The following is a 27,482-nucleotide window of genomic DNA, read 5'->3' as shown; positions in this document are numbered from 1 at the left end:
TATTATCTATTCTAGGTGTGCTAATTCTTTTTTTTGTATTGGTGTCATGTTACACTTTCATAATGGATCATTTATTTGTGTGGTTTGTGTTTTTTATTGTAAATTCAGTTGTTTTTGTTTCCTGTTTAGCCAGAGTAGTACTTTTCACCCAGAGTTTTGGAAGTATCCCTCCAGAGCAGTTTTGCTTTTGTTTCTGCTTAGATTAAGGCATCTTACTCATCTTTAGGCCGGTTTTTAACATTAACATCCTGTCATGGGATTTATGGCATTCCCATGGTATAATTTCCAAGCCTGAGCTCATGCTTGACTAGGCTTAGAATTTCGATTTCTCATGAGAAATACCCCACTGTCCTTCTCTACCCAAGTTCTGAGCTAAGGCAGTTTTCTTACTACTTTTTTGGCTAAGGATGAACTTTTTCTAACACCATTTATATAGAAGAAACATGCCTTTGAGAGTCCAGACTTAAGGTAAGATCTTAGTTCTCATGCCTGCCCTAAGTGTTAATAAGACCACGTCTGCCCTGTACCATCTGTGTGGGTGTGAGAGCATCGTCCCTTCATGCCCAAGGTCTACCTTTCATCAGAAAACCCAGGGACAGGGTATCGTTCACCTTGTGCTTGCTATATTGGCTTTGAACTCTAGTGGGTTTTTTGTGTCTAGTGAGTTTACTTTTTAACTTTGAAATTCATTATAAACTTATTTTCTTTGTGTATTATACTTTACTTAGCATGTGAACTACCGCTATTTGAATTAGAAGATAATTAATGTCAGCTCAGTCTACCATCTTGCTAAAAGTTGAAAATCTATCAGCATCATTTATGATCAATAAGCATTCACCGGCAACACCAATTTAATGATTAAATACTACTCCTGAAATATATCACTAATTCTTAAAACGAAGGCTACACACACTTACCTATGTTTACTAAATTTTTTTTTGCTAAAAATGCCAATATAGATATAGGTAAATTGGAATCTGAGTCTTGACTGAAACAAAGGGAATGCCATGTGGTTATGGTTTGCATTTTAGCACGCCTTCCCGTGTAGTTCTTAAACATGCTCGTTTCAGAACCACAGATTAAGTGTGCCATACTTGTTTAAACACTGTTTTTATTGTTGAACTTTCAAACTATGTATTTTTTAATCTTTATAACATTTACAATGCAGAACATCCTTATTTGTAAATATTCTTACCATAATTTCTTTGAAACACATCATAAAAAAGATAAACTGAAAGAATATGCGTAGTTTAAATTATTTTAACATATATTTTAACTCCAATTATATTACCAGTTTATAATCTATAGCAAGACTAAGGAAATCCCTGTTTTCACAAGCATTCTGAATTAGTATTACTTTGTTCTTATATTTTATTTAAAACATGACATTTTATTTTTTTAAATTGTCACGGTTTCTCTCATAATTAGAATTGAATAGCTTTTCTCTAATTTTTGACACATTTTATTTATTATATAATAATGTTTAAATTTATGTCTTTTACCCTTTTTGGCAATAGAATATTCATTTTTAATTAACTTTTTGTGTGATCTGTCATCAAAAACGTTGTGAGCCATTTGCTTCTCATATGTGTGAAGCTGGCTCATTGTACACTGGTTGCTAATCCTAGGGGTGGACTCCCACTGCATGGAGAATAGCAAAGGACATCACTATGCCAACCACAAGGAATGGGAGTCTAAATACTCAGCCCACTGCATTTTAGGTTACAGTTTCTATCATTTGCACAAGTCCAATGAGACAGAACACTCGCATATAACAAGTTAAGTTAAGCAACCTGACTACTTACAAATAGGCAGAGAGGGACAGTAGAAGTCTGTGATTCATGGCAAGTTGTTTGCCCAAGGCTCAAGAAAGTTGCACAGGGCAAATAGAATCTTGTTTGCATATGCCCTCATTGTACTGCCACTGAGGAGCTCCAGAAAGCAGTCCATCCTGGGTTTTATACCCCAGGGGCACTATAACATTCTGGGCTAAAGTGCTATAGAATATCCTGTTCTAAGAGGGGCAGGAAAAGAGCCAAGGCAGATCTCGTCACTTCCTCCTTGTCTTGGAATGTTACATTCCCAAAGTATTCTGCAGTTGTTCTTGAGAATTACAACTGAGAAAAGGGTAGGAATTGGGCCAGTCCAAGGCCACCTGGAGAATTATTCTGTAATATTTTTAATAAAAATTCCCTTTTTTTCTCTTTTATTTATTCTTTATTTGTTCATGGTGTTTCATGCTGCACAACAATGTTATTTCTGTATAATTAAGTTTTTCACTGAATGTGATTTTGTTTGTATGTTTAAAAAGGGCTTTTCCACTTGAAAACTATATAAATATTTACATATGTTTTATTTTAGCACTTTTATTTTTTTCCGTAATCCATTAAACTTTCAATTAATTTTGAATTTCTGTTAGTGTATGGCTTAACGACCAAATATATTATTATTTGATTTCTGGTGGTTCACAATTTTCTGTAGTTCCCACATTTTGAAATAAGCCAACACTTTTTCTATTGGATTGAAGTTTTATATTTATCAAATTATAAATTCTTTCTGAACTCTATGTTCTGTTTTAATTTCATATTTCTCTTTATTCTCAAAACATTATGGTTTAATTAAGTCCAGAGAGTACTGAGTTAGTCTTTGTTTGGTCTCTAGTGCGGTAGGTGAGGCAGAACTGAGCCCCCAGGAATGTGAGAGTGTTATCTCAAAAAGCTAGTATTAGCTACTGTGCAAAGTTTGAAAGCCCAAGTCAAATCCTGGGCATATCCATGGATGTGTGGTAGCCATGGGCTTCTGCTCTTGAAAAAAAACAGGGATAGAAACTGGTTTGATAAGACAACTAAGCAAAAGAGAAATTGACAACTAAGCAAAAGCAGGAGGGTCTGGTAGGAGAAAGTGGGGAAGGTGAAGAAGAGGAATATTCCTCTTTGTTCTGCTACCACTTAAGAGCAGAGGCATGTGATTCCAGCAAGGGGCAAAAGTAATTAGCAGCTAATTGGATCCAATGTGGGAGACATCACACCACTCCAGGGCTGATCAATTGGCATTGTCAGGTAGTGGAATGCTAGCCTTAAGAATGGAGACAAATTGTTCCAATTTCTGGGCAGCTTGTTTCACAGCCTCTCATACTTACTCATGATTGGCCTTCTTCAGGCTTTCATAATCCATGATGACTTTGTTAGTGATGAGTGAGAAGCAAAGACTCAAAGTCCACAGTGCCATGCAACTCTAACTCTGATGCTGTGCTCACGCCAAACAGCATCCATTCCCAGCTTCTGCATCAGATGAGTCCCTGCCAGTCTCAAAGTTGCAGTTTACTGCCATCACACAGGTGTCTTTCTGTACCTCTTGCTGCTTCCCCATTTGGTTCTAAGAATTGAGCTCCTTTTGCTTCATTGTCCAGTTGTAGGCATCAGACATGGCAGGAAAATGAACACCAAACCTTTCATCATTGGGCCCTTTGGGAGAGTTCTGATCACAGAAACCAAGTAGCTTGATGTGATCACAGAGAAGCATGATCCTTCCAACCTGAGACTTGGGGTTGAGCCCTCCAGCTGCATCGGTGGCCACCAAGATGTTCCCACCCAGAAGCTGGAAAACCTCATGCAAAAATGTCATGTTCCAGAGCAGGTGCCCATCATACAAGTAGAAACTTCCTTGCAACATCACACACACTGTGCCATTCAGGAACCCAAACACCAGTCAACCAGCATGACCTGGCACTGTACTTTGGAAAAAGTTGAGCATCTCACTGTTGTTAAAGATTTGGGCCTAAATTAATTTGTCAGTCAGATCTCCTAATTCAGACCCACAGATCACTGTCACTTGTGTTCAGTGCTTAGTGTGAAACAGAAGCCATTCTGCAGTGCTCTGATAATCTTCATATGTGTATCCATTCTCCATGTTCCAGCTGACACCCTCTCAATGAACCTGCTCTTCTCTGCTCTGATCTGCTGAGCAGACCTGTGGTGACCTGAGCTGACCTGTGATCACTGGGTCTGGCCAGTACAGTTAGTCTGAACTCTATGTTGTAAGACATTGTTCTGCCTATTAATCTACCTTTATTATACTTTAAGAATTGTGTAACCGTATAACTCTTAATATTCTTTGTGTAAATTTCACTTAGCTATTTTTCTTTTTGAAAAAAATTATTTTGAATCATATGTCTAGATGACTTTAGACTCATTGTGTCAAGTCCCAAAAAAATAATTCTCAAAAATTTGATTGGAAACAATTTATCAAATATTTGGGGGAAAATAGACTTTTAACAATATAAAGTTTTCTTATCAAGGAGCATGGTTCATCTCTTCATTTAAATCCCCTTAGTAACATTTTGCTTATCTCCTCTTTCTTATTTCTTGTTTTGTTATTTATAATTATGTGTTAACCGGAATTTAAAAGGGGATCAATGCTCTCTTGATTGGGATTGTTTTCCATTAAATTGCTAATCCAAAATAGAATTTGATAGAATCCACTGATATGGCTGTTCTTAAATTCTCATTAAAATATGCCTGAAGTAACAGGAAGAGGCAAAAACTCATAGCAACATGGGAACAAAGACTGACAGCCTGATGCCAGAATCTGGGAAGAATTGTCACTAATTATAAGGTAGATGGAACAGTAATGAGGAATACCTTTAAAGGCTTGGCATATGATGTTCTCCGACTTTGAGTCAAGAAATAGACACCTTCTGAAAGGATGTAGGAGGCTTGATGGAATTGACAATATAAATATTAAAACTTCTATAGAGGTTTTATGCCTCGCTTTCTATCCATTCCTGCCTCAAAGATCCCGAGCCTGTACCAGTCAGAACTCTAGGCATTCATTCACCCATCTTCGCCTCAGGCAGTTAGGAAGCTGTGACTTCTCCTCTAGCTCTCATTTTCTTTATGCTTCACCCCCTGCTCAAATTTCTTCTAGTTAAAGGTTTACAGTAGTGGAAAAGAACTTGCCCTGTGTGTATGTGGGTGCCTGTGTAGGTACGTGTCTGATCGTGTGTGTGTTTGGGGGTTGTAAAAATGCCTAGCAATGGTACCTTTTTGGGAGACACCATCCACGAGTAAAGTTTCATTGATATGGGTAGTAAAACCAAAAGATAAAAAATAGAAAAAGCCATCCTTTTCTAGGCCATGATAAGAAAGGAACTTTCTCTATGCTAGTGCTTTTTAAAAACTGCTCTCTCTGTAATGGAGTTTTGAGAATAATAAAATTAAGAGCTCTAATCTGTCATTTAAAAATAGAATAATTCAATCCACTGAGGTCTAAAAACTAAGCCTTTTAAAAACAGACTATGTTGATAAACTAGAAAAATCGGTAATTGGACACTTTCATACTGGATTATCTATGATATTATTACATTTAGAAACATAACATATTTTTCATTCCTAAATGCAATGCAGGAAGGTAGCAAAAAAGTTAGAGCAAATAGTCTATCTTTTCCAAATAAATTCAAGCACTAATGACAGTCACCATAGTCAATTTTTTTATTTTTAATATTGTCTTCTTAAAATGCATGTAGTCAAATGCTTATTTACAAAGAGTGGGAAGTATTGTTATACTTGATTTTACAGAAACAAGACATTAACAAGGGTGAAAAACAAAAGGTTTTTCAGTGGAAAGATACTTTTAAAATATGCTGTCTCTCTATCCTATCCTCACTCAAAAAGGCACAAACATAAACATCAGTTTGGGGAGTTTGGGGTGTAAAGGCATTCCAAGAGTTTCACAGTGGCCAGGACTTGATGGTAGTGTCACAGGCACATGAGTTGTTCTTCTATCAGTTGATAAAACATCATATATAACATCTGAAGGCATCTGATTTTTTCTGAAAGACAAGACAAAAGAAATGTAGGCATGCCAGTCTATCTAGTGCCAGCACAGAGCTATGTAATGGCTGTAGTGAACACTGCCCTAGTGGCTGGAAAGCTGGTTCAACAAGCTTTGTTTAGCTTTGTTGTTAGCGAAGACCCATAGACTTGTTTTTGCAGTAGAAAGTATACACTTTCTGAAGTCTTCTCAGAAGAGCTCCAGAAAACTGATGCACTAGAGCATGAGGATTTGAAGCAATCTTTGTCACATCAATTTTTTTGAAACTTCATGTCTTTTATTGATATCAGTCACACATTAGAGCATTCTCTGTATCTAGCTCTTTTTTCTTGAAAAAAAAAAAAAAGGATGAAAAAAAATCCCATATAAACACCTTCCCCAAGTAAATATTTTCTTAGAGATGGGCAGGGATAGGCCACAAAAGATCCCTCAAAGGTTATGGAGGAATACCCATAGGCTTGGCAATAGAGACAACTTTGCAATGGGTGCACTAATAGAGTCACATTCCTGATGTCCTTGCATTCCAGATTAATGTTGGCTCAATTAATTATGACTTATCCCAGGCTTAGCAAAATCCCCTCACTGGTGCTTGAGATAGGACTGGATCACAAGAATTTGGTAGTCTCACTGGTTGATTTCCAGATGTAACTCTCCAATAAGAGCTTTGAAAATGTAAGCATTTTGCCAGCGTTTTCTGAAGAAGAAGGGTTACAATTCTGGAAGACAGCTTGGAAACAAGTAAGATTCCCAGCCTTACCAGAGTTAGGAAGCCACAGAGCAATAACCATGAGCCGAAAGCTTTATTCAGCCCTTGGTTTCAGCCTCTCCCAGGTATATTCTGCTAGCAGTCTCTGCGGATAAGAAGTTCAGAGGAAGCCAAGGGCTGCTCAGACTCTGTGCCTCTTATTGGGATATTTTCTCTCTGCTCCCAACCCAGTCTTTTCTACTCTCCTTTATGATGTGACAACTATATTGCCACTTTTCCACCAGTTCTCTATTAGGATCTGCCAATAAGAGGCACTGAAGGGAGACTTCAAAGCCCAAAGAAGGACTTGTGCTCTCCTATCTGATTCCTGTTTCTTTGAGTATCATTTAGCAATGCTTCTTCACCCCTGCAGCAGCAGCTCATTTCTGTAATAGCAGTTGATTCCACTTTGCAATTTCTCCATCAGTTTATAGAACCAGCCTCACTGTGTCCACTTCAGAGACACAATCATCTACAAGAAACACTTATCTTTCAGAGATCTGAGTCCCAGACCCACAGGACCTCAGCTTCAAGGTTCCAAGTTTTAATAATTTCCACTTCTTCCTGTTGTTCTCCCTAGGGAGAGCGATTTTTCCCTATGGATGGAAGTTGATTCCTATAGTTACCTATTAAACGCTCTTTGTTAAATAACTAAGTGGCTTTTGTCTCTTGACTGGGCTCTGACTGATACGGACCCATAGCATAGCACTCCAGAAGCTCAAGTTTCCCCACTTTGAAGGAGGCATAAAGCAGAATATGGTGTGTGGCCATCTTTTCATGGGATAGGCTCACTGGGAAAGATCCTTGGAACATAGAGAATTTTGTAAACATGTTGAGCAGGGTGGGGTGGGGTACAGGGAAGCATTGAAGGGTGGGAGAGTTGTGCTGAACCGTAATGGGAGTGGCTCTTGATGAAGCCCCAAACTCCTTGGCATCAGGCTGCCTCCGCCCCAGGCCACACCTTTTGGATGCAAATGACCGCTCTACTGATAGCTGGATCTGTCCAGGCTCATTCAAGGGGGCAGCAGCATATCCACAGGTGAGGTGGGAGGTGGGCAGGGGCTCCTGAGATTTAGATCTGATCTCTCCCTGATCTGGTTCTAGTTTTTAAAACTATCAGTGAGAAGACCCAACTGGGGAGACAGAAGTCAGAAAAATGTGTTCAGCCTGGGGATGGGAAGTATGCCCCAGGCTACAGAAGGAATACCCTGACTTCCACTCAGGGCTGGCCAGATGGGGCTCAGAGGCCTGGACATGGTGCCCCCTAAGGCTGGACACATCTTCACTGAGGCAGTAGGAGAGGCTAGCTAGGTTGGCTTTAGCTGCTACCCAGACAGCTCTACTGTTCCCATCTGTGTGGCCCCACATTGCACCCCAAAACATTTTAATTTGTTACTAATTCAGCTGAGGTTGATTTTGATTAAGAGAACATTTAATATTGAAAAGAATGTACACTATATTAGATGTTACATGTAATGGACTTACCTTAGGATATAGGTTCCTGAGAAGAGGACAATGCCTAAAATAGTGCCTAGGAGTTCTATGAAATGGCTGTGGGATAAGTTATCCTTGAACGTATTCAATTTCAGGAATCTTATGTTATAGCTTCTTCAACTGCTTAAAAATGTTTATCTTTAGTATTGATACAGACAGTGAAAAATAAAAATCTTATACCACAATCCAGAGATAATTTTAATACACATATGTGTGTATATACACATATGTGTGTATATATACACAAACATATATATATATAAATGTATCTGAAATGTATATTTAGTAATATGTTTAACATAAAGGGGCTAGCATCTGTTATTTTGTAACTTGATTTTCACTTAATATCTAATTATTTTCATTCTTTGATGTTAATATTATGTTATAATAATAATTTTCATGGTTATTTAGTATTCCATAGTATTTAGATATGATGCCTTGTTAATTCCTTGGATATCTAGGATGTTTTATATATTTTTAATATCATAAACAATTATTTAATGACTATTCTTAAAACTAAATCTTTGTAAACCTTTATGCATATTACTTCAGAATAAATTCTCAGAAAGGAAATTTCTAGGTAAAAAAGTGTGAGTTTTTTTAAGGTTATCGATTTGCTTTAGAAATTGTTCCATGTGATTTCTGCATTACCTCACTCTCTTGTGACCAGTATATGAGAGTGTTTCTCTGCCTCTTAAGTATTAGGTCTTAGAATTTAAAAACACCATTGCCAATTTGAGAGATGAAAGACCCTTTGCTTATTTTGTTTACATTTAAAAATTTAAAAGTCTTTAGTATTTTTCATCTCTGATATCACTTCTTTATTTCCTATGGCTCTACCAAGATAAATCCTATTGATTATTTCATTCTGTTGTCCCTTGAGACTTTAATTTTACTTTATTTTATTGCTGGCTTATCTTCAACATACAAAATCTATATTCTTGATCTTTTGCAATCTCATTAATCATACTTACGTTTAAAAATAATTTTGGATTGTGAATGTAAAAAAGATATATATAATACATATAGTATGCACATGAATAATAATAAATAAGTTTACAATAAGCAAGTTAAGTGAGCCAAATGAAAATAATAGTAGGAAAAAAGATGAAACTAGGAATAAGATCAGTATCAAAACACAGGCTGAATTCACATGTCCTAGAAATGGGTAAATAATTTGAGTTTTTATATTCTGGTAGGCATCATGAAGACAAAACTATCATAAATTACTACATTTATAAGGCTCATAAACAAAGGACTTATTCAAGAGCTGCACAAATATTACTAAAATGAGGGATCAACATCCTTCTCCCCAACACACAAATACATACAAATACATACTCGGGCTCCCATGAAGAAAACAATATATAATCAGTGTTTCTTTTTCAAATACATTCTACAAGTGGTACAGGAGGTTTCATAGATTTCATTTATTAACCTCAGGGTTAAAGATCACAAGCAGTGCCATATTCCAAGCCTGGGCTCCCAGCTTCTTGGCTTTGGTGGGCCAATCCTTTCTAGGCTGCTAGCATTGCTCCAAAAGTGTTTCATGGTCAAACTATTTATGTGATATAAGCAACAATTGAACTAACTTAGCCACATTGTTTCTGGGATGTTCTAGCTTCTGCCAGTGACAAATTTTATAGAAATGTACATGGAGGACACCAACTGTGGAAATCACTTGTGGATTAAGCATTGATTAAAATCTCAATTAGGAGCCCAAGACCTTCTTATTCAATGTTTATGTCCTTATGTCTTTTAAATGTTGACCTTTTAGAAAATCATTTTTGAAAAATTTTCTTTAATAAATATGCTAGAGTGCCTATTATGTTCCTGGCAATATGTGGTGCTAGAATAAGACAATAATAAGCATGAGATATTCTAAAAGCACATAAATGGGATCCAAACTTGTGGAGGAAGATCAAAGAAGGCTCCCATGAGGGAGTGACTCTTTAGCTGAGGCAGCCTGAAAGATGGATAGAGGTGAACTGGTGAGGGATGGATTCCAGGCAGAGGGAATAATGCATGAGGAGATCGTGGGCAAAAAGGAATTAAAAGAGGCTCAAGCTGGCTGCAGTAAATAGAGTGAGGAGAGCTGGGCATTCAGCGAAGCCGCAGAGGCAGCCAGGGGCCAGATACATAGAGTCTATGACTGCTAAAGATTTCAGACTTTTATGAGCAAATGAAGCTTCTGATGTACACTTTAAGCAGAAGCATTTTGTAGTGATATATTTTAAAACATGAAGGTGATAGCTGTGAGAACAGACTGAATGGAGAGGAGAAAAGACTAATTAGTAGGAACTGAGCTGACACATCAGAAAGAGAATATGATGGCTTATACTCAGGTGGTGGGAATAGAGAGGAAGAGAAGCTGATATATTTTAGATATATTTTGGAGGTGGATAGAATCAACATTTTCACTTGGTGAGAGATGACTGACTTGGGAGATGAATGGGCCATATCAAGAGTCCTTCCATGTGGTTCTGATATGAGGAGACAGATAATGGCATCAGCTTCTAATGTGGAAAATGCTAATGTGGAAGAATAATTTTAAGAGGGCTTAGTTTTGAACATAGTTGATTTGAGAAGCTTTAGAGACATCTGAGTGGAGATATTAAGATAGGAAGTGTATGTAATTATAAAGGTTAACCATCAGAGATGAGGTGCATAAGTGGCTTGCAGTGAGTGAGAGAAATGAGCTTCATTATGAGAGAGTGTAGATAGAGGAAGTACAGAATGAGAACAGAACTAGAATGAGAACATCCTAGGCCTGAGCACAGAGTCCTGAGATAGGCATGGCCAGAGGTAAGAGGAAATCAGGAGAGTGTGTGATGACCGGTTGAAAAAGAACAAATTTCTCAAGAATGCTGTGGTCAACTGAATTAACAAGATGGAGACTATCCAGAGCCCACTCTCTTTGGTACTGTGAAAGTTATTGATAGTTATAATAAAACAGTCTTAACAAGTTCAAAATAGGTGAATATGATTGGTAGGAAGTGGAGACAAGGATATACATGGTGTATTAGTCCATTCTCACGCTGTTATGAAGAAATACTCAAGACTGGTTAATTTATCAAGGAAAGAGGTTTAATTGACTCACAGTTCTGCAGGGCTGGGGAGGCCTCAGGAAACTTACAGTTATGACAGAAGGAGAAGCAAACACGTCCTTCTTCACTTGGCAGCAGAAAGGAGAAGAATGAGAGCCAAGCGAAGGGGGGAGCCCCTTATAAAACCATCAGATCTCATGAGAACTCACTCACTATCGTGAGAACAGGATTGGGGATACTACCCCCATGATTCAATTATCTCCACCTGGTACCTCCCACAACACAGGGGATTATGGGAACTGCAATTCAAGATGAGATTTGGGTGGGGACACAGCCGAACCATATTACACAGAAATTCTTTGAGGTATGATTCACTCTGAAATAGAGTCACGATATTAAGAGATAGCTGGAGGCGGTTATAGGATTCAAGGAAAGCATTTTTAGCATGAGAGATGGAGAGCATAGTTGATATCTAACTGGAAGGATTCAAGAGTTGGTGGTGGGAGATAGAAGGAATAATGGCTGAGTGAGGTCCCTGAGAGGGTGATAGAGAGCACTGGCCTTCGGTGGGAGGAGAGAAACTTCTTATGCACAAGAAGATATGGAGTAGAGGGTGGATGCAGCTTTGTAGATGTGGTGGAGGGAATTTAAGGGAGCTCCCATCTGTGATTTCTATCCATTTTATGAAGAATGAGCAAAGTAATCTGACAAGGTAAGAAGAGACAGGAGCAAGTAGGTTTGGAGAATCGAGGGAAATGGAGAATGTAGGAACAATTGTTTCCTAATACTTCATAGGTCAGATTTCTCCAGAGAGCAATTTTATCTACATTTTGCTTCCTCAATTTTTAAAAAGTTTAATTTAATTTATACTACTTCTAGAAACAAACGTTCTTTAAACTTGAGGGAAAATATAATGACTAATTAGGAAATAGTTTTAGTTTTATACTATGGCCAGAAATCCAAAGGGATATTTTTCATTTTCACGTTTATAAATAAATATTTCTTTCCAGGATTTTACCTAAATTTCTACTTATCTGTCAGTCTATCAATCAATCAGTCATCTATCCTTTCATCCATTATAGCTTGTTTGTATTTAAATAAACTAGAAGCAACTTTGAAAATAATTAAAACATAATTTAGTGTAAAATAAAAATTTTCTATAATCAATCAATGAGATTCCTGAAGATATTTTTTCCCTTAACATTGAAGATTGGTAAAAACACTATATGATTCCGTCCTTTCCTTTTAAAATTGCCATCAAAGTATTAAAGCCTGTCTTGATTACTTTTTTAATTTGGGGGGGGCTAAAATCATATTGTTGATTGATAATGTAAGCTTAAGATTTCAGCATTTTGATCTCCTCAAAAAATTAAAATGATATTTTTGGTCCAGACATGGCAGCTCACACTCATAATCTCAGCACTTTGGCAGACCAAGGCAGGAGGATCACTTGAGCTCAGAAGTTCTAAACCATCCTGGGACATATAGTGAGATTTTCTCTCTATGTAAACAAACAAACAAACAAATTTTTTTAGCCAGGTAGGGTGGGCTGTAGTCTCAGCTACTAAAGAGGCTGAGGTAGAAGGGTTGTTTGAGGAGACTGAGGCTGCAGTGCGCTATCATTGCACCACTGCACTCCAGCCTGGGTAATAGTGAAAGTCTGTATCTAAATAAATAAACAAAAATAAAACAGGACTTTATTTTCCCAGGGACTATTCCTCATCACTGCCAAGTTTGGGGACATTAGAGATCCTGTGCTTACTTGCAAAAGAATTTTTTCTCTGTCCTCCAGGGAAACTTTTTTTTTTTAAATGACATTAATTTTTTCATTTATTCTTGAAAAAACAATGTGAGAAAATAAAACAACATTTGTCACTAGGATTGGCTGGGTGTCCTTTTTAATTAACTGGATTAAAAAGATAATCATCTGTAATTGTAGAGAATGATAAAAATGCTGAAGACTCTTTGAAGTCCTTCATTCGTTAAATGTTCTTATTACCAGTACCCACTAACATGCCCTCGCTTGACAGTTCACAAGGATTGCAAGCTCTTTATATCTACTGAATTACAGAGCTAAGCTATACCTTACATGAGATCCAGTTCAATTCTCTCCATCTTTCTTAATGGGAAAGCTGGGGATTAAAAAGGGATATGACTTACTAGAAGTCATGGGGTGGATTTTGGTCTCACAGGTATATCTCAAGCCTGGCACATAGTAATTGCTCAGTAAATAATTTTGAACTATCTGCCACCAAAATTCACATCTCCTGTCATCCAGATGCTGTGACGATGATCAGGAATCCCTGGATCTTCATGTCTGTGCATTATGATGACCTCCTTTGGTATGTATGGTAAGATGTGCAGGAATGTCCACATTACAACTGCAGTCAGGGAGAATTTTTTTGACTGGTTTTATCATGAACATTAAAAAGCCATGTTGGACAAAAAAGTCTGAAGGCAGAGGATAAAGTCTTAATATTAGAATTCTTGCTTTTTCTGAAAGCTTGCCAAAAATGGTAATACTTCTCTTCAAAATGAATATTCAAGGAGTGAATGGCCACAGACACAGGCTAACAGATTCTCCTGACCTCTTTTGACCCCCACAATGCAGGCATTTCGGCTGTAATTTCAGTGCCTTTCAAAAGAATATGCAGTATCTAAAGTCTCTTTTGAAAGGATTATGTGGTACTAATGATTAGCCAAACTTTAATTCATACTTCTTTAAAAACAATGCATGCAGAAGCAGAGGATTACCTCGAGCAAAATGATCATGATTTTGGTTGTTTCTATGTTGAAATTAGACAAAACGTAATTAAGTAAGATTTGGAAACTAAGCAGAAGTCAAAGAGGGACTTTTAAAAGCTGTTCTAGGAGGTAGGTCATTTTTTGTTGCAAGAAATTAAATTCCACGGTTTGAGTGAAAGCTTTCAGATTTGCTTCCATGATGCGGAAATGAAAACATTTTACACAGGCTGCATCTAAATGTGGATGAGTCACCAATCCATATCTGGCCTTCACCCATGTTTGTGTCAAGCTGACACACCGAAATAAATCCCAGCTGGTCTCCATCTCCTCTCTGAGTTTTTTTTTTTCCCCTTTCAGTTTTTGCTTGAAAGCATTCCTTGGGGCTGGGCATAAGACAAAGGGCTATGGTGGAGCTTCTGCCCCTCTCTTAATTCAAATTCATAGCAGAGGTGACTGAGGATATCAAATATTGAATAATTAATAAAGACAGGTCTTCATTCAACTCCCGGTTATCAAATCCACTTATAATAGAATACTTCTCTGGATGTTATATCCTACCCTTCCTGACTCATCTGGGAAAATCTGTGTTGGGATTTAGCTGTATGAACTATACCTGGCAACTCAACCTCTTTTTATGCTATTTCCCCCTTCTCACCCCACCCCCTCCCTTCTATATCTCACTCTCCAGAACTACATAACTTAAGAGGACTTTCTTAAGTAGACTTGCCCTTGGTACTTGCATTCACACTAAAGGATATAAAGCCATATTTCTTACACTGTAGTCCTTGGACCACTTGCATTAGATTCAGCTGGATTTCTGCACCTCAACTCATCCTCACCTACTGAATCAAGAGGTGAGACCCAGAGACTTTAATTTATGAAAGCAAGTTATGTAGCTATATGCATGGTTTTATACTTGTATAAAGTACTTGCTGTCTAGTGAATTTAAATCTGAGAATAAAGATTTAAGCTGAAGAAATATAATGTCTGCCAGAGGGCAGAGGGGCAATTTGTCAGAGAACATCAAGGTATCCTAAATCATACAATATTACCATAATTGAAATATCCATGCTCCAAGTAGATGTGTTCAAGATTCCAAACACTGCTAGGGAGGAGAGCACAGAGTCTTCAGCTTTGTCCTGGGTGTTCCAGGGAGCACTCTTATTTTCCTAACTTTTCCTGTATTGGTACCTTTGATGCCACAGTATGTATCTTGTTGCTATAGTTTGGACGTTTGTCCCTTCCAAATATCATTTGAAATTTGGTCCCCAAATTTGAAGGTAGGGCTTCATGGGAGTTGTTTGGATCATGGCGGCAAATCCCTCATGAATAGATTAATGACCTCCCTTGAAGGGGGTGAGTAAGTTCTCACTCTGAGTTCCTATGACAGCTGCTTGTTATAAAGGGCAGAGTACCTCCCTCTCCTCTCTCTTGCTTCCTCCCCCACCATGTGATCTCTGTGCATGCTGGCTCCTGTTCACCTCCCACTATGAGTGCAAGCAGGTTGATGACCTCACCAGAAGCAGATGCTGGCACTATTCTTCTTGTATAGGCTGTAGAACCATAAGGCAAATAAGCTTCCTTTCTTTATAAATTACCAGCCTCAGGTATTCCTTTATAGTAACACAGATATGGACTAAGACACTTGTTCTGGAATTGCACAGCATAAGGAATGAGTCATGCTTACGTTTGCTTCTTCTTATTACCTGTGGTGACCAACCACAGTGCTCCTTTACCAGGTGATCTTTGGCCTAACTCCAAGAGCTCCCCTTAATGGCAGATCTTATCAGTTGCTGCTCGCCCTTCCCTCTCCGTTTTCTGTCATTTGTCACTGACGTTCTGCTCCCTCCCAGTCAGACTGTTAACAGAGGATGTCCAACCAAACAGTGGCCCTTCTGCAGGAATTTAGATTCAAGATGAGGAAACGCCAAGAAATCTGAGAACTTTGTCTTTAGGTGGGTGACTGGAACGGCAAAATAAAAACCAAGGGTGTTTTAGTTCATTCAAGCTGCTATAAAAAGATATCATGGACTGGGTAGTTTATGAACAACAGAAATATATTTGCAAGCGGCCTATAAAGCCTATATATAAAGCTGTAAGTCTGAGATCAGGGTGCTAGCATGATTGGTTTTGGTGAGGACCCTCTTCTAGGTTACAAACTGCCATCTTCTTGTTGTAATTCTTACATGATGGAAAGAGGACAAGAGAGTTCTTTTGTGTGCCTTAATAATTAGAGCACTAATTAAATTTGTGAGGGCTCAAGCTCATGACCTAATTACCTCCCAAAGGCCCTGTTTCTTAATATCATCACATTAGGCATTAGGACTTCAACATGAATTTTGGGGTAACATAAACATTCAGGTCATCATACCAGGGTATTCACATTTTATACCACATAGGCTGAACAATAAAGAAAACCGGTTTTTCTTTTCCTTTTTCTTTGTAGGTTGAATAACATTGAAGAGCAGAATAGGATGCATCTACCTAACTTTACAGACATTGTAACCTGGACCTTGGATTTCTCATATTCAAGTGGCTGTTGCTAAATATATTGATGGGGATAGGATATAAAATGGCCATAACACAAAATAGTGGTACTAAGCTTTCTAAAGTTGGAGAAGGTTGCTTTCCTCTATATATACAACTTCTTGATCTATGAATCCAACCAAAAATTGGTTGCTGCTATTACAGAAATCTGTCCACATTTGTATGTTTCAGTTTGGATATGCTCAGCTGTAAATAACGTTAATACTTAATTAAAAGTAAGGGTGAATTCATCTGACATAATAATAAATATAAGGAGAAAACATTAGAGGATTGATATACCAGCTCAACAGTGTCATCTGCACCCAGATTCTCATAGTCCCTTTGTTTTTCCATTTTCATCGTGTAGAGGCTGTCTCCCATCCCAAGTGTAAAATGACCACCATTGCCCCAAGCATCCTACTCTCAGAGTACAGCACTCCAAGCAAGGAAAAAGGAGCTGTGAGCAAAGGGGCTTCCTCATCTTGCTGTTCCTTACCATTTGTTTATTTTTTGGTGGGCAAGGAAAATATTTCTCCCATGTCCTTCTATATTCTTCTGGGTAGAACCAAGTTAAATGCTGGTGTGTGCGTGTGTGTGTGCGTGTAATTTTTTGTATATTATTATGTTTTAAAATCTTAAAAACCTTTCTGGCTGAAGAGACTGCCACTCCTGGGTCTAGAGGATTCTTGGAGATGCTGAAGGGCTCTGCTGAGGACATGTCTCTTTAATGTGCAAACTAACCAATCCAGAGTCATATCTCCTCTGTTGGGCCCATATACCTCAGAAATACACCCAGGAGGCAATATTCTTCTGCCTTAATCATCCCAGGGCCAGGTTTCAGGCAACTGACCACTTTTCTAGCTTAGAGCCAACAGAACTTATTCAAACTAGCCAATCCTACATGATTTACTTTGCCCTGTCTTGTTTTTCTCTTTAAAGACCTTGGCCTAAGTTCTTTCCTAGCTCCTGTCTTCTGCCACCTGACCAAAACCTGGCACTTCCCATATGGCCCCAGTGGCATGTGGCAACCCCCTCTCTAGGACCTGTGAGTATAATAAACTTTGCTTTCTTATGCCTCTCCCATGTCTCCTTGGCCTTATCTGACTGACCATCACATAAAAGAACAGAACAAATGCCCACCCGCAGATTAATCACTGGCAATAAGAAATGGAGTCAGCAAGGCTGATGTAGACAAATTCTGATTCAACGCTGAGGATTAAAACATTAACACCCAAATAAAACTAGAGTCTCCCATTAACTAACAAGGATGAAAGTGGGCTTGGTTAAACAGGCAACCCACATTGTCTATCAGCACACATTTCTAAATGTACTGCATTTTATCAATCTTACCATACGTATGATTTTCCACATTTTGATATCTCTAAAATTGGAGAGCATCTTGCATACACCGTTGGCCATTTTTTATGCAATTGATATCTTGCAAATCAGTTTATCTTACCATTGATGATTCCTTAGATTGAATGAAATATACAATTGCACTCTGCTTGATTATCTGTCACCCATTCAACATTGTCTGTATTCCATGCCACACTTGTCTCTATATCTTGGGGGAAAAGCTTGGAAACTGCATTTTCTATAATCTATCACCAGCAGATTTCATGTTAAATTCTGCCAGGGAAAGATACTCTTTGATATTTGGTAAGAAAAGAGAAGTGATTATTCCCAGGTGTGTGGGTGATGGTAGATGGCACGCATGAAGTTTTGTTTGATGTTTTCAAAAGAGATCCTTTTGAGAATCACCTAATTTTGTGCTGAAGGGAGCTGAAATCATTGATGGTGGCATCCATAAAATTCCCATATTTTTGATTTCCTGAAAGCCAGCAGTGGCCTCCCTGATATTTCTTCCCCCATCCCTCACAAAGGTTGTCAAAGACTCCAAATTCTCTGTATTGAATCCTTTCCTAGAGTGATCTCTGTTCTCTGGACTAAACTTTTACTGACACATTTTTTTTCTATCTTTTCTACAGTTTCTAATGTGTTTCTCCCTCTTTATTGGGGAAGAAACCTGAAAAATTACCTTCCTTTTTGCTAATGTGATTTGGGCGTTACTTTATCTAAGAGTAAGCTGGAATAGGCATTGTGTGTAGACGCAGGGATGGCCTGCTCAGCACAATTGTGTGAGTGTAGATGTATGTGGGTGCTGGGTCAACTGTTGAGCTCAGGTGAGCCCAGCATTTGAGTCATCCCAACCAGATAGGTCACATACATGAAGGAAGAAACCTTTAGATCATTCCAGTTCCCAGCAATTTAAGTCATCTCCAGCATTCAGTGCTAAGGCTCCTGGCATTATAGAGCATAGGCAAGCCTTCCACCCAGGGCCCTATCTAACTTCCTAAAAAAGTGGTGTGTGAGAATTATGAAATGGTGTTGTTTTCCTCCACTCATTTAAAATAGTTTGTTCCACAGTAATGAGTCATCTCAACCTGAGGATAGGATTTGAGTGTTCCTGGGTCTTCTCATCAAATATCATTTTAATATTTCCCCTTTCCATCAGGGTTAATCTTCTTTCCACAACTAGTTTGTGAGCCCTTAAGGCCATATTTTAGATTTATACTATATTTCTTTTAAAACTGAACTCACTACTGAGCACTCAGTTGGAGCTTTCCAAAATGTGCATTGGCTAACTTGCAGGGTGATGCCAGGGCTCTCCATAGGAGCAAGCACTGACCACAGGCTCTGAGAGTTTCCAAAATAATTATTTTTGTGATAGAGTACGTGGGATGCCAAATGCACAAAGGAGCCAGAAAGAACTTTTCTGAGCCAGTATTGCATGCTTTCACCACATTTTATGATGTGTATGTGATTTGCTGGGTTCATATTCCTCTTTTTAATTGGAAAACTATTTGTCATTTCATTTGGTTACAATAATCAATGAAAAGGAAATTCTTGTCTCAAAGTCTGGCATTACACATTAGGTAACTTTGTAACTTTTGAATTTAGAGCGAGGATGAACTGGGTTCACATACAACTGTTGTATTATTGGCAGGGCATGAATTTACCTAGGTGACTCAGAGAATGCCTTGTCACCTCTCTTATCCCTTGTCTCCTGATCTCTTACGACCTCTCTGGATCCTATGAGTCAAGATCACTGCATGTCTTACATGCACAGCAATACTTGTTAGATGAAGTGAATTAATAAATGCAAAATGGCTGTGGAATTCAAAATGGTATGTAGATACTAAGTATTATTATAAGAATAAGTTTTTGCAATTGTACCTAACTGGTATCTCATAAGACATCTTATTAATTACATAAATAAAATATTGCTCTAATGAAACTTTTAGAGTCTATCATGGCATATTAAAGAAGAAGGAATTATTCAAAAAAGTTTTAAATTACAATAATAATTTTCTGGGGATCCTCCTTTTCTCCTCTCATATATTTCTTAATGGCGGGCACTGTTCTCATGCTAGTGAACGTTCATGAGGTTCCGTTGTATAGTATGCGAAACAAATGCCAGGCATGTAAAAATGATTATGTCACAAACAACATCTGGCACTTTGCTGGGCTTCCAAGACAGATGCTAATGTACTAATGCCAAATTTCTCAAGTGGTCATCCTGGTGTGCAACTGCTCTCTGGCCCAAATGCCACCCCACTCCCAAATGTCACAATGATTCTCTTGCCACCTTCCTAGGAATGAGAATGGAAAAGATTTCTGCAAAGAACACTGTTTAATGTCTTCATTTTATGGGAAAGGCTAACCATCTCAAGTATCTTACAGTTCGGACTTAGCGCAGTGCCTGAAATCTAATTTCATTCATTTGCTCTCTTTTCAACTAGATATGTAAACATTGACAGCTTCTCTAGCTACCAAGATTGGGATCACAGTGGTTATATCTCTAGCTTTTGTGCATCCTTCACAGTAGGAAACAAATATATGCCTTTAAATTAATTTTTTAGCCCAATTACCATTCACTTCACTTTGAGGGAATAAATGTATGCTGAGAAAAAAAAAACGGTTACATTTGTTTTCTGAATACTAATAGAGTTCGTTGAGCATTATGTTTTGTAAAATACTTGAAATCTAATTGAATTCCAAAAAGTAAGTGATTTCTTCTAATTGCCATCTTGATTATGTTTAAAAAGAATAGATGGAGGATTCCAAGCAGGATTAATCTTTATTTCTTGGAGCTAATGACAACACTAAACTATTGGACTAATAAAGAGTATAGCTAGATGACTCTCAACTTTAGTGAAAAGGGTGAGGTGACTTCAAAGTAACATTTAGCTTCTTTAAATCTACTTCATACTATCCCCTTTCCAAGAACTCCCATTAAGAATTTGCCAGTATGAGCTCAGAACTTGCCATGACATTTGACACTATAAAGGGATCCTGCTTGGTGTGTCATGGGAAGATGAGGCACTTTATATTTATCTAAATATAATTCATTTTCTACAGAGTAAAAAGAGGCATTTTAGAGTAATCTTTACATTTTTCTTCTATATTCTCAAACTGCAAATCACCCTATTGTTCATGCTTTCTTTGCTCTCTGGCTCTTTTTCTTCTTTACCATGCAAGGTCTAACATTATTTTGGTGACTTTAATGGCTACCTGATTACACATGTGTTCCTTGACCTCTACTCCAAAGAGTTTGTCTCTGTTTAAACCACCAAAGCCACATCCTTTCATGAGCATATCCAGCATGTTTTGTCATCCAGAGAAGCTTTACCTTTGATATGTTAGATGCAAGCACCCTACTCCCTAACTGGATAACTTGTTCAATTATTTCTTATTCATTGGTGCTTTGACATTTGGGGAACATTGACCCATTTACTTTCCCCAATTGTTAATAAATTTCAGAATTCACTTCCTTTCTTCTTAGTCTTAGATTATCTGCTCCATCAATTCAATCCAAACTCTTACAAACATCCTTAATACCTATGATCTTTCACTTAAAAAAAAAAAAGAGATAGCTTTGGCAGCCTTCTCAATTTTTACATCCTGACCTGGTCTATAAAAATTCATGGTCTTTGTTCTAAATTATGATCTCGGTGCTGTTGGACCACACTGCTGTATACCCATACTTCACTATCTTCTATTCTCCCTAGTGCTTGTTTTAGTCCTTGATTCTTCTTGGAATTTCTTCATCACCCACTTGTTGCATGTCTTAAAAATAGATGTCACTCTACTGGAACTGTCTTAATTCTTGCATTTACACCTATCATTTCCTGAGTTTGCACATTTAAATTTGTCCCTGTAATAGTGGTGGGGCAGGCAACATCCTGTCTGGCAGCAACAGCAACCCTAGAGCACAAATATGTTGCAGCCCATGCCTATGATGGTAACTAAACTGATCAGAGGGATATGAGTGGTGCTGGCCACATAGAAATAATGCAGGGCACATTACACGTAGTACACCTTTGCAACTGCAAATTGGTAGCTTTCAGAAATGTCCCCACTGGATAACCTGAAAAGCAACATGAAACTATAGTAAGAAAATGAGCAGTGCATTTGTTTTTCTAAGATGACTTTGTCTCTTTCTAGATGAGGCCAAGCTAAATTGGACACCAGATTAGAATAAGAAAAAGAAGAAAAAGAGGAAGAAGAGGAGGAGGCAGAGGAACCAGGATAATAACTGGAACTCTGATCTCTGAAACTGACCCTACCAAATTCAGAGTAAAATACAACTTACCATGGCACGGATCCCTCCCATTTCCCCAGTTGCCAACTAAATGTGTTGGTAATTAAAACTTTTATCAAACTTCTCAACACTTAAATTCTGAATGGAGAATTCTGGGAGTATCAAAGTGAAAACACAGTGTTTTGGGAAAAAAAACTAAAATTAGTGGAACCCAAGTAATAAATACTGGGAAACAAATGAGACAAAATTAATGGCAGATAGCATCTATAATATGTCAGACTGGGAGGGCAGGTTTCTATTTCTGCCATGGGTCAATGCCTACTGCTTGTCTAATTTTTACACCTGTGTGCCCCTTTTCAAGTCTCCGCAGCACTTCAGAGTAAGGTTTGTGAGATACTGGAATTCACCAACCAGGAATGCAGTTGACTCTTATCCTTGAATATCATAAAAACATGTTCAACTATTCTCACTGGGGCGGCACTTCTGTTAACTGATGATGAGCAAGGGGTCCACAGTGTTTCTTTAAAAAATATATAATTGCTTGCCTGCAAGAGATATTCACATTCTCAGGCCTGGTCTCATACAGAGTCACCTACAATGTGTGATTATTAGGTCTTGTGGAATTCTTCTGGCCAGGTCTCCAGCATGGCATGTTTTTCATGCCATGGTCACTTTTCACATTCTCTTTCCTCAGCAGGATAAACATTTATCTTCCTTCTCTTGGCAAAGTACCTATATTTCCTTTAAGACCAACAATCTGACAGTCTTCAACTTCTCTAGGGAGAGTGAGTTACTGACTCTTCTGCATGTTTCTATACTTCTCTTGTATCATTTTTCACACCTCAGTGTGGTGGTGTGCTTTGTATTCATGTCTATTGTTAGGCTGTAAATACTGCTAGGGTAAGCTCCATGTTATTCTGTTTCCATTAACATATAGAATGAATTTGAACACATCGAAGGCATTGGCTGCTGAAATAATGAATTTCACAAAATTTGTTCTTACCTTAGACCTTTCCTCTTTATATTAAAGCTTTGATGTCTGCCAAAACGTTGATTCCTCACAGAATGACTCATAGGTAGAGTTTTTTTTTCTTTTATTCATTTCTAATATGATGAGCATCAGATTATTTTTTGAGAGTAAGTTTTGATAAGGGGAAACTGGTGTGAGGACAAGGGCATTGTGTGGCAGTGAAATGGTGAGCAAAGAGCTCTAGAGAACAAGGAGACAAAGGGCAGCAAAGATAAATACAATCAATGAGCATCACAATTTTCCCCAGGCCTGGTCTTGCTCAATCAGCCTTCCCCATCCCACTGCACAAACACAATTGCCATTACATGTCTAGGTTAAGGCACTTCTCATTAAATGAAAATGAGGGAGAAAAGAGGAAGAAAAGGACAAGTCTATGCAATAATTCCTTCATCAAATTGCATTTATTGCAGTGCCTGGCTGCAAAGCCCTTAGCTTTAGTAGCATCAGGTTGTTTTTGTACTTCTATAACATAAGTATGTATACAAGGTTAAACATTGTTCCTTAAGTCTCATGCAACAAGAGTCATGATTACTAAAGATGAAGGACATGGCACTTAGTAAGGCTATATGACTAACATATAAATAATAGGTATATATAGTTTAATAATCTGTAACTTGGTATTATCTATTTTTAAACTAGAAGAGAATAACTTTCCAGGTATTCTGAGGGAATTTTGGAATTTATCAACATACTTGCTGTGAAATTCCAGTAACATTTGGCAAACACCATGACTGTCTGGAGTGAATCTTTTCTGAATGAATGTTAAGTCCCCTTGGCCCTTAGTACCAGTACTGCTGACAAGTATCTGCAGCTGGGTTTGCTTCCCCTGGCTCTTCTTTCATTCCATCTCCAGAACATTTTTTTCCTCTGCCTGACCTGATTTGTTGACCTTCCGCTGCCTGCCCATCCAGGCACACACCTTTCCTGTCGGTATCCTTTGTCAATTTCCTCCCTGCTAGCATTATTCTTTAGCTGGTTAATATGGCTTCAAATAGGGCCCACTGATGTACGGCCTTATTTGGCTACAGTAGATCCCAGGAAAACTCATATTATTATTATTTTCATTGTGCTGGAGGCACTAAGCCATTCAGAGGATCCCTTGATAGGCAGTAGCACATGGGGGCTAAGCTAACATTTATTTAGCCTGCAGCCAGAAAAATCCTCAGAAAGAGAAACTTTTAAGGAACAAAAATAGAAAGTAACAACAAAAAAAATCTGACCTGTTATGGTCAGGCTTTTTACTTATTATTATTTTTTAAGTCCATGAACCCACAGCTCAATGAAAATACAATATTGAAAATGATATTCCCTTCATGTTCCAACTTCAGTATTTTCAGGAAGAGCTGTAGTCAACATATATGTCACGTTGGGTTTTTAATCTAGCAAACTCATTTTCACATCGGTCACTCCAGGGAGCATCGGAACCTTGTGCCAGTCAATGAGGTCTTTTGTATCACATCCCTGTGTATAGAGAATTGTGTGGCCAATCTTACTTAGAGGTGGGGGAAGTCAAGCTTGGATTCATACAACAATGTTGGTGAGGGACTTGGAGAGTTAGGTATGAATATGAACTCTTGGGCTGCATTCATGTGTGCATCTGTAGTCAGAAACTGACATCCTTTATATGAAAAATTAATAGAAACAGGTAACAAATAAATATTAGTTATATTCCAGGTACTGTTCTAAGTACCTATTTAATTCTCATAACTGTTCTATGATGTAGATATATTCTAATACCTACTTCACAATAAGAAAACCAGGACACCGCAAAGTCGAACAATTTACCCCCAGTCGCACAGCTAGTGAACAGTGAGCTTTCTCTTATGTTGGGGAGGTAATTTGTTTGTTTGGTTCTATTTTGTTTTAAATCAGGTAAATCCCTTCCAGTAGTATCTGGAGGCAAAACTACATCTCATCTATGAATGATCGCTCCTGGCTTCCACAGTCATAACTGTTAGGATTCTTCAATTGTATTTTTCCCTCTCTATGGAAAATCAAAGTCTTTGTAATCAAAATTATTTTGTGATATTGTGACACTGAGTAATTGAGGGACTGGCATTGATGGTTATTCAACCGTCACTTTTAGGTCAGAGCCCAGGCAGATGGAGATTGATGATGGATTTAATTATTTGGGTACAAGATCTGTAAAGAAGGCCAGTGGCTTTTTGAGCCCGCATTTAGTTGGATCTTTTGGCGTCATACTGTGTGAATAGTGTGATGCTGCTAGAGTCCCTGATTTCTCCCCCTTTTGCAAAGGCTGGGGAAAAGAAGTTGTGCAGTGCCAGGCACCTTTGCTATGTGGTAGTGACATTTCACAACCTGACAGCTTCTGCGACAGGGCCCATCAGGCCTCCACTGGGGAGGCCTCAGTGGAAGGATCTGGCATCTGCTACCCAACATGGTTAGATATTTCCTTTAATAGTTTAAGGCAACCAGAAAAAACTCTGAAACACCAGGAAAGCTTTTCAAACCAAGAGCGATAAGAAACACTTTCAAGAATGTCCAGAATGTATCGGTCTGATCATCATTCAATTGACAAAATGTTACTTGCTGTAACTCAATAAAGTGGACCTTTTTGCTGTAAGATGCAGTTTTTATTCCACCATCCCCCACCATGGCTTTTGACCAACCCACATCTATTTTAATAAATTAGGAATAATATTCTTATTTTAGTAATGAGATTTCCTGTGAAATATGCTGCAGAAGGATGCAAGGGACAACCAAACAATTATGCACTTCCTTTGCTTTCTGAATAGAACTTGAGTAGAAAAAGAAAAATCACATTTTTTCGATTGAAAGAGGAACAAGAGCAAAGCTAAGACAGGCAAAGAAAGATTTCCTCTGCACATATATCACTGCTGAGTCAGACGGGCTTGGAGAACAAATGCCCTTCAACCTAAGGACATTTAGCATTTCAGGGCCTTGTACAAAACTATTTCCTATCCACGGGAAGGCTAACGAGTGCTCAGGGAAGCAGCAGCAACCAGGGAGAGATAGTGCCTCTAAAAGGTAGTAATTTCACTCAAAGGGATGTTGCCATTCCTTCACAAGAGTTAAATTAAGAGCAATATTTATAAAATCTCCAAGGTATGGGTCATCTGCAAAGAAAATGAACTTGCTTTACTTCTGAACAGAGTGAAAGGCATTAATCAGAAATGCATTAATGGCAAAATCCATTTTTAACTGCTTGTTACTCTGAATCCACTTTAGTATCCAGTACAGCAAGTAGCCTTTGGCATTCTGATTGTCTGCTGAGTAAGGATAAGCGCTGGTGGCTTCCTGTGTCTCAAGCTTCTCATCCTCTTCTCTGCATTTCCACAGTCCCTTTGTGCCTGTCCCCTATTAAGGTGCCTGCAGCCCAAGGTCTGGCTAGAATTGTAACTGCCAGATGGTTGATAAAGCAATTTGATCTAAGGTCCATTAAGAAATTGGTACATTTAAGTAGTGTACTGCCAGAAAGCAAGCTTAGAGTGGAAAACAGACAGTACTGGCTGTGGGAGAGCTTCAGCTTCATCAATTAATAGCTCTTAACCTTGGGACAGATGCTTTATCTGAGCTTCCATTTCCTCATCTGTAAAATGAGGATAATAACACCAACACTGAATGTCGTTGTGCGAGGTAGATGAGTGGTGCATATAAAGTTCCTAGCCCAGTCCCCAGCAGGTGGCACCTGCTCAGCCTGATACCAATTCCCTCATCTTTCTCTTAATTGTGACACTCCTTCCAGGAAAAATTTCTTTGTAGAAAAGGACTGAGGGAAACACAATTCTGTCCTGGAAAACATGAACCTCTAATTGTGGCTTTCTGGGCACTATGACATTTCTGGATCCCCTTGGATTCTACCCCATAATGGGTGATGAAATCTACTGACAATGTTAGCATGGCCTGGAGCTGAGGGAAAGGGGGAAAGGGCTTTGCAAGGGGCCATTTCTGGACTCAATTCCAACTCTTCCATTTATTACCTACTTGTGTGTTCCTGGTTATCGAATTTTTAACCTTTCTGATCCCCAGTTTCTTCAACTGTAAAATGGGAGTAACAATACCTTTTTAATCTGCATACTTGCTAAGATTTATTGTGGGTCTACAATGTGTCAGCCCCTCTTCTAGGCTTCTTAACTGCTCTCCTGTTTGCTCATCACAATATCTTATTAGATACCTTCTGCAAAATCATCCCTTATCATAAATGGGGAGCAGATTTCCAGAGTGGTTACCAGAAAGGACAGAGCTGAGACCTAAACCTAGGCAGGCCCACTTCAGAGACCATGGTTTTGACAATCACGTTGCCTCTCCCCGAACATTTGTTGCGTAAATTGGCCCCTAAAGATGTAATATTGTTTCTTTCCCTTAGACGCTATATCCCCATTATGGAGATGTAGCTGACAAACACCTCTAGGTTCTGAGAACTCTTACCTCTCCTAAGCCCTATCTGGCTGATTTTGTCCATATCAATGGGGGGAG

This window comes from Gorilla gorilla, chromosome 12, assembly GCF_029281585.2.
Source record: "Gorilla gorilla gorilla isolate KB3781 chromosome 12, NHGRI_mGorGor1-v2.1_pri, whole genome shotgun sequence".
NCBI lineage: Eukaryota > Metazoa > Chordata > Mammalia > Primates > Hominidae > Gorilla > Gorilla gorilla.
The sequence above is the reverse complement of the archived record's forward strand: the minus strand, read 5'-3'. Positions refer to the sequence as shown.